The 11,518-nt window shown below is 40.6% G+C and overlaps 1 long non-coding RNA gene across 1 annotated transcript in view; it reads right to left on the bottom strand.

Annotated features, from left to right (window-relative positions):
* LOC109634079 (uncharacterized) overlaps positions 1 to 11,432 on the bottom strand; it is a 35,480-nt gene extending 24,048 nt beyond the window's left edge. The window contains exons 1-3 of the long non-coding RNA XR_002203034.2: positions 11,338 to 11,432; positions 9,341 to 9,413; positions 6,830 to 6,923 (exon numbers count right to left, since the gene is read on the bottom strand). This is a non-coding gene — a long non-coding RNA (uncharacterized lncRNA). The remainder of the gene's footprint in view (positions 1 to 6,829; positions 6,924 to 9,340; positions 9,414 to 11,337) is intronic.
* Positions 11,433 to 11,518: the final 86 nt, after the last annotated feature.

An 11,518-nucleotide genomic window follows, 5' to 3' on the forward strand; every position in this document is an offset into this window, starting at 1 on the left:
AATTTCAAAATAGCAGATTTTTGTCTCGGGTTGGGCTCAGTGAGTTGATTGTTAATATTTATGAAAACACTTCAAGCACAGCGATGTTATAAGAAATCTCACTTCCTGTCACCTGACATTACGTTACCTTTAAATTAGGGCTGAAACTGATATCATGATTTTAAAGATTCTCGTGAGTCAATAGTAAGGTTAAAGACTGATTTCTTTCTAGTGGAGAACAGTAAGTGTTTGATTTTTCAAAGCAGAGCCAGACACACTGTGCAGGGTCACAGCAGCACTGTGTGACAGAAAAGCAAAGTCTAAAAGCACTGCGGCAGCACACACCACTGCTCGTTGCTTCTTGATGTATGATAAACACATTTGAAAAGATACAGGGTGAAGACCGAGCATCTCGGCTTTGTGAGTTTGTCACATCAGAGCTAATTAGGAAAGTTTTGCCGAAGCAAAGTTAAGAGACAGATGTGGATAAAATGTGGTATTTAAAATGTGGTTGGCATGAACCTGCATGGTTATTTTTACCTTAAAAATACTCCCGAGTTTATTTGAATGTAAAACAAAACATGCTATATACAAACAGTGACATTTGGGTCATGATACATTATTAATAACGTCCCAGCTGATTCATGAGTGGGGACTCAGAAAGATAATTGAACAACCACAGCCTCTAAATGAAGTGTTTGTATTTTACATGTGTTCGGATGAAGGATTTGCGGAGCTGCTGCAGCTGCAGAACAAGAGCTCCCGTCTCAGTCTGCACAAAGGCCGCCAGAGGAGAGGGATCAATATGAACCACAGACAGATATGTAGGTGCATAAGAATGTAAGTATGAGCTTCTTCTCTCACCTTGTGGGTCAGCATGTGTTCGTCTATGGTACAGGGTGACCATGTGTGACTCACTGGGCCCTGGTGGACCTGTCAGGACCTCTTTTGTTGCTGCTGAGTGACTGATCCTGTTTCTATAAACATAGACAAATGTGCCCTACAGGAGTGCCTGTCGCTCCGCAGCGCCCCCATGCCTCAAACTAATGAATTTTTAAAGACAGCATGAATCAAACCACAGGCCAGATCAATAGGCCACAGAGTGGATTTCATCAGCACTGGAAGGTTTCGGTACACACCTCCACCCGGGCATCTTGTAAAGCAGCTCGCTACAACAAAGCTTCATGTTGAGCTGAAACCAGGGCGGTCGACCAATAACAGAGCAATATTATGACGGCTGGTCTGTCCAGTAATCATAGTTAACAGGGAGTGATTATGATGACAGCACATCCTCTAAACCCATACACTATTGATTTGCATATTGCATATTGGATAGCCTGTTCATCAGAGCATCACCACGGACGTCATGGACAATCGCTCATTTGAATCTTTTTACAAAATACTGAACATTCTGTCCCTGGGACTCCAGGAGAACAGCTCACTCTGGATAAGGCACCTGAGTATAACCATTCTGATAGCAGGTTGTTGTTGCTAGCACAATATCTTAACAGCCCAAATCCAAAATTTCTACTTTAGTAGTAAATCCTTGTATTATTTATGATGCACATACTTTAAATTGTTAACAGTTAATAAATAAAATTTCAAATTGCCTTAGGAATCTTTACTTTTTTAGTTTCTGCTCTGAGTAAAAGTATTGATTTAGCACAACATCAGAAAAAAAACAATACCCAACCAAATGGACAACACACACATTCATATGTTTGTCTCCGTGTGGTCATTTAAGGAGGAGTCCATATTGGAGGGACAGGGGAAGTTTCCACACCACAAAGGCGTCAAGCCAGTTTGGTTACACATTGCCAACTGTGCCAGCAGGACACTGTGAAGACATTTTTAGCAGTTTCTTTTCTGACTGGACAGATGGCAGACTGAAGATTTAGCTACAAAACATCCACAGAGACACAGAGAGAGCTTGAAGCAGGAATTTGATTCCTGTTGAGGACAGGACCACAGAAACAATTTTCTCAGGATATTTAGCATACAATGACGGAATCTTAGTCCAAATATAAGCCAGACACATATTTTGGGATATACGACACCCCAAAAATGCCATCAGGGTGTTTAACGACACCTCACCTAGGTCATATGAATATTGAACATGTGAAATGCCATACAGCTAACTTTGATATTTAGATTCTTCAGTACAACTACTTTGCGTTTTCTACATCTCATGCCTTCTTATGTCTCTGAGCTTTCACAAAGCTTTAGTCTACACAGTCATGAAAATCGGTCGCTTGTTATTCTCCTCTGTGCCCTTTAAAAATATCTGTTTTATTAAAACTCAAGACTCAGGCTAATTCCGCTTGCTGCGTTATTTAATATATCCGTGTGAGAGGGCAACACACTCCACTCTGTATGAATTGGTCTCACAACAGCAGCAGATCTATCAATGTACCTGCAACAAAGATAAAGGTCTTCTCACTCTCCCTTTGGCTTTCCACAAAGGTACAAAACTTTTAAAGTTTTGGGGCAGAATCTGAGGAAGAAGTAATTTCTCAGCTCGTCATTGATAAGAGATCGAGATGGGAGTGTATCCTGTAAATCAAATTTGATCCAATTCAATTAAACTGCAAATGTTGAAAGTTATAGGGAATAGATGCACCTTCACCTGGATTGATACGTGGAGAGAGAAGTGCAATTACAATGGAGGGAGAAATGGGAAATTCACAGCTGGTAACAGGAGGCAAAAACAACTTCTAGAGGAGCGGAAACGTGCAAAATGTGCCATGGGAATGTAAAAACCATTTTCTGACTGGTAGAAACAGCAGAGAGGTGTCAGGTTTGTTAACATAGAGGGATTAGCTGCTAGAGTTCTGCCTGCGAGTCAGCGTGCTCATGTCAAGTCAGAGGGAACAAAGCACAGGGGAGAAGCGTATGTGTGCGTGCGTGCGTGCGTGCGTGCGCGCGCGTGTGTGTGTGTGTGTGTGTGTGTGTGTGTTTGGTTGTGGGAGGAAAACAAAGGTCTTGCAGGAAGTGAAGAGTTAATCACCTGATGAACATCACACGCTGTGGAAAATACCCAGGCTTGAGAAGCGGGGCTATTAAGATGTGTCAATTAAGGCTTGTTGTTAATTATAGCTGTGTTCTTCAATTAGTGTGTGTGTGGGCAAATATTTTACTGAATAAAAGACGCAGAGAAGATAAGCATATCTGTTTACATTTCATTTTCTTGATTCATGTTCTTTATATTCAGTTTTTATCTTCTTATTCATAGTTTAGTTAATGTAAATGTTATGATTCAAATCAAGCCTCAATTACATGTCTTGTATCAGGGCTTGTTAACAACATCTAAGGTTTAACTAGCAAATTTAACACAGAAACGCGCACACACACACACACACTAGCATTGTATCAGCATCAGGAAAATGTCACAATCCTGTGACAGAGATCACTTGCAGTGATGAACATACAAAGACTTATCACATGAATCTGCAGCTCATTATTTAACCGTCTGTTTTCCGCTTCATTGTTTGGTTTGACTCTCACTGCTCTCATCCAGTCGTTTTCAGTCACAGCAGGCAGCTGTTTTTGTTTCCTGCACATAACCTGCCCAGCACCAAACACACACAAAGTGACGAGCAGCTGAACACAGAGGAGCATCTATTGGTTAAAGAACTGGATTACTGTTTTAATGCTGTGACTGTTAAACATGAGGTGACAATCAGGTTAATGACTCCTTTCTCATTGTCAGTAGAGGAATTTCTCCTCTCTATATTTTTCCACTGAGTCGCTCTCACACCGCTGTCTTGCTAAATTGGCACTTTCACCTGGATGTCAAGTTTCCATCACTGCCGTTCTGAGTCAGAGCTAACTAAAACCTGTGTCTGCCGCAGAGGCATTTGACACAGGAGTGAATGCTGATTAGATCCATTCCCATTGCAGACAAAAGCCAAATGTTAGCAAGTGTTAGTGTTTTTTTGATCAGTGGAAAAGGGGCTTTGGAAAATGCAGAAGATGAGAAAAAAGTCAAACATTTCCCAACATTGAATCCATTATTATAGTGAAATATATGTTCATCATAGGACTGTTATCATACTAAAGATGACGCATTCTAAACGCATGCTCGAATGCCTCACTGGCTGATCAGCAGCAAAAGAAACAAAAGAAAAATGTTTGCTGTTTTCTATTTTTTCCTGCCAAGAAAAGGATTTCAGCAGCGCAGCAGAAACGAGGACAAGGAAAATAAAGAGACAGAGCTGTTTGGCTAAATGCCGTCTGGATTCTTTGATTCTCAAGGACATTTCTGTGTCCCAAACTCCAGCGAGTCCCCCCCACCCTTTATCTGAGCCCACCCCACCCAGCCCCATTGTATTGTTTTCTGTCACAGAGAGCTTCCTGCAATTCCAGCTCAGCTGCTTATAAAATAGGAAGCCATGTAAGCCTTTGGAGCTGCAGGGATTGTAGATCCCGGGGGTGAAGCCAAGAACATTCAGAAAAACTCTGGTTTTGCTTTTATAACTTTTTTCGTTTATAGAGGTGCGTTTTGAAAGTCTAAGTCACCCTTCCCTGAAAATTGGCTTTTTAAAAATTTGGAAGGACAGAGACTCTTCTGAGCAGAAGATGTTTTATAAAAACTGTCATAGGTGACACTTGAAAGAGGAAAATTATGAAACTATGTATGCACCGAGGTTCTATTCACACAGGTCCAATTATAGCATCTGCCAGTGATCCAGTCCTATGTGTAGTTACAGTTTATGTCATGAGCTCAAATGTTAAAAAGATATTATCACACAAAAACATCCTGTCTGCTGTATTGTTGTCATGCAGATGATGCAGAGAAACTCACAATCAACAGAACTCAATGCTCCCTGCATAGGACGCCTTTTAGATATACAGTGCATGTAGTACCAGAGACTTTCTTCTGTACCCAGATAAAGCTTCAAAATGCATAGTCTTGTCAATGAATCTGCAGATAACAATCAGTGTCTTCTTGCTCTTCTCTCCTCATCTTTGCCTCTGTACCTCTCATTTTTAGTCATCCTGCGCCAAAATGGTCTCAGAACACAAGATGAGTTAGACAGAACTGCTGCCTCTCGTTCATTTTCTATGAGAAGCTGCAAATCCCTTGTGAACATGCTATGGGAACACAGGTCTCATATGGGACCTCAGCTACTATTTTCTAAAGTATAAACTACATGAAGGCAGACAACAAAAACGTCAGCTGGGAGGACGCTGAAGGAGTAGAGTCACTGCAACAGATTTGGGAATTTTAATGGAAATGATTCTAAATTTAAATAAATGTAATAAAACCAGTTAAAGGGTCCCAAAAAGAGACCACAAAATCTTTTTAAAGCTACAATCAATGCCTTTGTCTATCAAGCGTGACAATATACAAATATTTTTTAGAGATTGTTTGGAGATTGTTTTTCGCTGCCTGGCCACCAATTCACTGTTTTGATTCACTCTCACGGCTCTCAGTGCTTTCAGCCACAGCAGGCAGCAGTTTTCACAATAACAGAACAGCCAATATAACAAAGCTAGTAAACATAATGAAGCATTAACAAATAGCGAGCCAGATAATTATCTGAGGAGACAATAGACTGAGCAATAAGAGTGGATATTGGACATATTTTTGTTCATCAGGTGAATGCTAATCTTGCTACTAACCATATTCACAATAATTACACATTTGATTATGCATTTTTCAATAAGCTTCAGGTCATGTCAAAGTTGTTTCTACTGCCCCCAAGTGAGCCAAAGAATCTGTTACAGCATGAATAAATGCAAACAAGCAACTGTGCAACTTCAAGCTCCTTCCAAACAAATAAGTGCCTCATCCTGACACCAAAGACGACCCCACCCTCCAAAAGGAAACGATACTGACACTTCTATCAATGATCACTACCAGAAATGTGTGACCGTCAGTAAGCATTACAAAGGATTATTATCAAAAGAATTACAAACTAAAAGCCCCAGAACTGTCTCACGTATGTTTAACTGTGTTGTTATGGGGATTTTTTATGCCTTTACGTGATGAGAAGCACAGTCACCACACTCTTGAGCCGTTTTCAGAACTCCAGTTCAAGATTTCCACAGCATTGGAAACCGAACTTTCTTCGTTGGCCTTTCACACATCAACAACGCATCAGGGGATTTTACGCTCAGACGTATTCACAACAACAAAGAAATCTCCACAGCGTTCACGTAAGGCGTGGTGCAGCAGGCAGAGGCAGGGTGTATAAATGTATAAATTCTGCTGCAGAGATCCGGTGTTTTTGATTACAGCACACGGACACGGGTGTTGGTCCATATCAGCAAAAACTATTGATGTCTTCTACGCCTCCACTTTTTCATCATGAGATATTTGTATTCTTTTTTTTTTTTTCAGTCACATGAATGTCCTGAGCCTCTCACCCGGACACTTGCATTGTCACATACAGCCCTTCTGGAGAATGTCAGGAGATTATCCAGAGCTCAGTGCACAACTGAAAGCAGCTTTACTGTGAAGTCAGAAATTTCCCCTCTTCGTTTTGCGATGTGTACTTGTAACCACCTAAAGCTGACACCTCCCACCACTTATCGTGTAATAGTCAAGAATCATAGATTATTAAGAAATCAATTAATGACAGCGCAGCCATCTGTGGCGGCCTCGCTGGGGCTGATGTCTCTAACCAAGCGTGGTCAGTCAGGCTCAATGCAGCGGAACCAAAATCTATGTATGACAAACCTCAAGGTTTCACACTGCACATGTAAAACACACAGAGGACAGGGGACGCTTGGTTTCCATGACACGCAAATCGGCATCCATGTTACAAACCTCTCTCAGAGGTAAAACTCAGAACTAAACGTGGAAATTAAGTTTAAACTATGCTTTGTTATACTTTTATCCTACCTTTTTCTTAAAGCATCTTCACCCATGTCTCTGAGTTGTCTCTGCTTCTCGGATACAGATGGTGTTGCAGTGGTTTGCCTCCAGCTTCACGATGCTGATAAAACAAAAAACAAAGCATCTTTTGTTGTAATTGGAAGAATTACTCCCACAAAACACAAAAGATGGCCTATGAGAATGCAATACGGGGTTTCAAAAACAATTCTCCCTGCAGACAGGTGTGTTATATTTTCCAGTATAACTGTTGGATGACTGTGCAAGAATTTGTCTTCCAAGCAAACATATTCTCATTTTTCCCTGTGTCGACTCAGGCAGAAAAAAGATGAGGGGGGGAATTAAGTCAACCGAGGCACAGAAGTGAAAAAGAGGAAGAAAATGCTGCTTTAATATACATCTATTTATGACAGCATCAAATTCAATCAGAGTCCCAGTCATCAAAATAATATAAAATAACAGCAAGAAATTGCTAAAGTTGATGGATTTTCTGCTTAAATAAGCGCACCTGCCGGGGAGGCTGCAGGGGGAGATATATTTGTATAGGCGAGCACTCTGTCAGCAACAGGCATCAAACACAAAGCGTGTTGTCAAGGGCTGACAGTGAAGAATGTCTCCCACTGTTTCTGATTAAGGCGCAACAAGCCATGGATAAATCATCAGTGCGCTGCTCTGGATCCACAGCTTCTCAAAAGGCCACCCACAGCCATCTGTTAAAGATGGACCCCCCCTCCCTCCCACACACGCACGCACGCACACACACACACACACACACACACACACACACACACACACACACACACACACACACACACACACACACACACTTAATGCCTCCCCCTCTGCACAGGACACACAGATGTCATGAAAGGCCACAGGGACTGTAAACGAGCCCACTTCCTCGCTCCACATCGTTCAGTCAAAGGCAGACAGAGCATCGGAGATGAGTCGCTGACGTCAGTGAGCGTTTGAGGACAACACCAGAAAGACTGTGTTCCAAATCACTCACTAATCACGATATAGTCCACTACATACTGAATTCACCATTTTGTAGGGCTTTCCGAACGTTGAGTGAAATTTATACATACCCTATATAGTTGTTTTCCAATATGCATCATGAAAAGTAGAGTGCAAGTGATGGTCACTAACCGAGCAATTCCATCATGCATCAAGGCAGCATGTCTCAGTCCTCTACATACTGTACATGTCCTTATTTATCCAGTAGGGGTTCATGACTGAGTGGGTGGTTTCAAACATGGCCATGGACTGAATGACTGAAGCACACCTGAGTCGGGATAATGATAAATGAAACCGCGAGTCATATCCCACCTGCTGTCGACTGCAAGACTCAGCAGCTGCTGGCATGCATGTTCAAGAGAAGACAACAGATGGAGATTTCTATTAGGATTCCATCCATTGGCTCAGTTTATGGACGATATGGCAAAACACTAATGACAGAGTTAAGACAGAGCAACGGCAGAGTGACGGCTGCTTTTGTACACTTTTACTTTTTATATTTCCACTATAAGAACTAGACGATCATGTTTGGGTATGCACTCTAAATATTTATATCTGTTGGTCGTACACAAGATACACATTCTTTTTCTTAATTTCTTTTTAACAGTTGTTTTAGCTGTATATTCATAAATTATCAAGTTCTTTCAGTTGCTGCTCTGAATAATTGCAGCTGTCTGGAATATAAGATGCATCACTCCTTGTAAATTGCAGGTTTTCTTCGTGGGAAGAAACTAAAAGCTTCTATAATCCCGGTTATAGCGTACTGGCTGATTTAGGCCAGTATTTTCTAGCATGGAATATAAAGACAGTTTAACCAGGTTTTCATTGAATAAATTATTATTTTTCCAGTGTAAACTCAGTGGATGAATCAAGCCGTTCCTGTGCAGCTCTCACCTGCAGCATCCACGACAGCTAATAGTTCAATTACAGCTCAGCAGCTTTGCTTTCACAGAGAATCAGCCATTAGTCGCTGATTAGCTCTGCACTGTTCAATACAGCTATTGGATAACACTTGACTGCCTCCTGACTGGCATCACCGAAAAGCTGCCAGTGATAAACAGTATGTGGTTGAGAACGAGACTCGATGAAGTTTCCTTTTACTATGAACATGTGTGAGCTGTACTTGATATTTATTAAATATAATATATATATAAAAATAATGTTCTCCATCATGACTGTAAAATTAAAATATTCCGAGGCCAGGCTGCTCCTGTCAGCTGAGAGAACACGACTGCACGAGAACGCAGCACAGACATACGCCATGATGCATCGCTGTGATTGACAGGATCGCTCTAACATTAACCAGCTTTTGCAGGCTTTTATTCTGGATTCAGTCTCAAAGGGAATCTCTATCTCTGCTGGTGGTATGGATCTACTTCACATGCAGGGTAATGTGGACACATGTGTATAAAGAGATATCTGTGGTCTGAAGCTTTCAAGTTAAATGATTTGAAGGTTAAACAGTAGTAGTTGGAGTAATGTATAGAGGAAAGGTGTGGATACCTCTGTCAATCGTTCAGGGTGTTTGTGATGGGAAGCAGCCCTCACCTTCTCATCGTTCTATCGACTGAACGCTCTGCAAAAAATCAGAAACATGATTTTATAATCAGGTTGACGGCACATAAAGAAAATCTTCCTGTAAGGCAGTCAAATCATGTTCACCATTTATACCGCTCCACTGTCTAATGTCTGTAAGAGAAAGCATTTTTAACATTTCAAATTCAATCCATTACATCCATCCATTATCTGTACAGCTTATCCTCTAGAGGGTCATGAGGAAAGCTGAAGCCAATCCCAGCTGACATTGGTCGACAGGCAGGGGACACCATGGAAAGGTCTCCAGTGTATCACAGGACCAACACAGAGACACTCACATCCACACAAACTTAGAAAAGTCTCGAATTTAACCTAACTCCAATGTCTTTGACAGTGGCAGGATGCAGACTCCACAGAGAAAGACCTGGCCTGGTAAAAAAATTCATTTAAACCAATGACTTATAGGTTGAAATGAACCTTGTTGTTAAAAATAACATAAATAGTGATTGTAATGAATGCATTTGTTTTTGTATTTGTGTAATTATTTTTCCACCTTTAAAATTGGATGCTTAAGATATTGAATACCTGGCCAATACAATGCAAACTTAAATGATAAATACAAAACACAAGCACAAAATAATAATGGGTCAGACAGTGAAGACACTAAGGAATACTCACTCAAAGTAAAATATATACACATCTGACGGTTTTAATTCATTAGAGTTCTAGAGTTACTCTTTATTTGTCACTTACTTCGTATTAAATCATTTTGTCCAGTCCTGTCTCCCTCAGATAATGGAGCATACTCCTCTTTGCTGTCCTCACTGTGCTCCCTTCCTGCTGTACTGCATTAAGGTGTCTCCCTGTGTGAGATACATCGCAGCTATGCTTCCATTCTCCAATAGTGTTCCTTTTGATTATTGTTTTTGCTTCCGACTTACTAAATAAAATGTCCATGACTTCTTCATGATTTAGTTCTTGCTTAGCCAATAAATCCACCCCTTTACTGCTCTTTATATCTCTGTGTGCCGATATCCACATAATTCATCTCATAAATCATATTACGAAATCCATAGTCGAATATCTCATTAAATAAATCTTGCGCACTGTTAGATGAAAATGACTTTAAAGACATTAATGCTGAGCACGAATCTGTACACGAAACATCTTTCCTGATTTGTAATACTGCCGCAAACGCTACCATCTGCACCGTGTATTTTTGTCTCCTGTTTGTGTTTTTTTTTTTGTCATCACTCTGAATTCCTTGGATTCTTTTCTAGTCATTTTGTGTCTCTTTGTAGTCTGTCTTTTTGTCTAACAAAGTATTGTGTCAATATGGTCACTTTTCAACCTGTTGTTGTCATTTTGAATCACTTGGATCCCTTTCAAGCTGTTTGGCATCTCTTTGTGGTCTTTTGTGCCACCATTTTGAGTGTCTTTGTAATCATTGTATGTCTTTTCTTTCGTTGTTTTATGTCTCTTTGTGGTTGTCTTGAGTCTCTACACATTTTGTATGTATTTGCAGTTGTTTTGACATAGTTTTGTGTCTCCTATATGGTCACTTTGAATCTTTATGTGCATCCCTTTCTAGTCTCTTTGAATCACTTCATGGTCATTTTGTAGAATTCTAAGGTCGGTTGTATCACTCTTGGGTTGTTTTGAGTGTCTTTCAAGTGATTACGTGAGCTTTGTAACTTTAAAATAATTTATATCATACAACAGTCTCTTCAGAAGCTACATGAGTAGGCCAAACTGTATTGTTATGTTATTATAAAGGAGCATTCAAATTAAGTATTTGTACCTAGAACTGTACTTCTGTGGCCTTCGTTACTTGAGTAAATGTACTAATAACTATACGTTTCACCAAAGTCTAAAGTATGAATATTAACTACATATGGAACATGTATCATTTGCACTCGTGATGAACAATAGTTCACTTTCTTTTCATGACTCGCAGCAGTTACCTGACGCCACCACGTGCACACAGATCCACTTGAGTTCCTCATTTGCAGCAATGCAGCTTTACTTACGTGACAGCGGGAGCGCGCTTTACGCACACACACAAGTACCACCCGCATGGCCGAGGCCACCACCCACGCGCGCTGTTTAAGTTTATCGGGGCAGGAAAAAGTTCACGTAGCTATT

The sequence above is a fragment of the Paralichthys olivaceus genome, chromosome 5, assembly GCF_024713975.1.
Source record: "Paralichthys olivaceus isolate ysfri-2021 chromosome 5, ASM2471397v2, whole genome shotgun sequence".
NCBI classification, from domain to species: Eukaryota; Metazoa; Chordata; class Actinopteri; order Pleuronectiformes; family Paralichthyidae; genus Paralichthys; species Paralichthys olivaceus.